Raw genomic sequence first — 1705 nt, 5'->3', positions numbered from 1 at the left:
ATGTGGTCTGCTTCCTATATATAAGGAGAAGCCTTAGGGATAGTCTCTAGTTTATGGCACCTTGAACCCTGTGTGTAGCCATGTCATTGTTTAGCAGCCTGCCATACTCTGCCGACCTTAGGACTTACAATGGACTTGAATTAATGGCCTGTTGTGTGCCTTTTTACTTGTCAGCCTTGGGCTTATCAGCCTTAGCAGCCAGCAGCTGTCCAAGTGAAGAAAAGCCTCTAGTGTCAGTGGGCCAGGAGCTGTAGGCAGGGCTGAAGCCCAAGGCTGAGGGGCTTTCACCCAGCTGGCACTTTGAACTTGGAGTTAAAGCCTCCAAATTGTAAGAGAATAAACTCGTTTGTTAAGGCCATCCCATTTGTGGTATATATCTTGTCAGAGTGGCACTAAGTAACTAAAACAGATGTCATGCTTGATAAGGTGTAGGGTCGATGAAAGAGGGGAAGGCTTCAACAGGATGGATTGACAAGGTGGCTATGACAATGGGCTCAAGTATAGCAAGGATCATGGAGCTGGTGCAGGATCAGGCAGTGTTTTGTTCTGCTATGCATAGGGTCGTATGAGTCGGAAACGACTCAACACCTAACAGCAACAACAACCATTAGTTGTTGTTGTTGTTGTTATGTGCCATCAAGTCAGACCCAACTCATAGTGACCCCTCCTTGGGTTTCCGAGCTGGTATCATTTCTGTAGTGATGCAAGTAGATTGCACAATCTTCCTTCCAAGGAGTGGCTGGTGGGTTTGAACCGCCAGACTTCTGGTTAGTAGTCAAGTACCTTAGGCACTATGCTACCAGAGCTCCTCTAAGCATGAGTAGGAATCCCTAAATGGATTTTGAGGCATAAGCTTCATATTAATAATATAATAATAATAATAAATCTCTCACTTTCTTGACATGGTTAGGAGTTCGGGAAAATCAAGAAAGTGTGACAAGAGAGATCTGAAGTTTAGGGTCCCAATTCTGGTATTCCTAGTATCCTATTTTTAAACTTTTATAATGACTAACATTGCATATTAGAAAACTATAGAAATTCAGGAGTGTAAGTTTTCACAAAATCCATGTATTCAGAAAACGTACTGAAGTGTAATTTTGCTTGAATATCTCTGTAGTGTGGAATTTAATACTTTCAAGAAAAGAAAAGAAACATCTAGGGCTGCTTATGGTATGATACTTTGCTTCAACCAGAACAAATGATCCAAGAGAGAGGGAGTGACTAAGACCAAAGACCTTAAATTAGAAGTAATATACCAACATTTCTGCTGATTATTGCTCAGACAGACCTGCACTGCAACAGTGTGGAGGGAACTACACAAGAGTGTGAATAACAGTATGTGGAAATCATTGGGGTTCGTCCTAGAGGCTCCCTAACATGTGGGTCCAATTTTCAATGTAATAAGTCAAGCAAACGAATAAAAACAGTAGAGTCAACTATGAGAGAAAACTTTTAGCATGGGATAGACTTCCTAACCCTCACATAAATCCGTAAGCCATCAAAGAAATAAGTGATATATTTGACCACATAATACTAGTAAGAAATAGGTGTCAAAATCACCATAAGCAAACCCAAAAGAAAATCAGCAACCTAGAAAAAATGTGATTGATATCATAAATGAAAGACTAGTTTCCCTATTGTGTAAATAATTTCTCTCATTTTTTAAAAATAAAAGACCATCAATATATTAGATAATCAACTTATA

Source organism: Orycteropus afer, unplaced genomic scaffold (assembly GCF_000298275.1).
Source record: "Orycteropus afer afer isolate SDZICR_OR568_19922 unplaced genomic scaffold, OryAfe1.0 scaffold00361, whole genome shotgun sequence".
Taxonomy (NCBI): Eukaryota; Metazoa; Chordata; class Mammalia; order Tubulidentata; family Orycteropodidae; genus Orycteropus; species Orycteropus afer.
Note: the sequence above shows the minus strand (reverse complement) of the source record.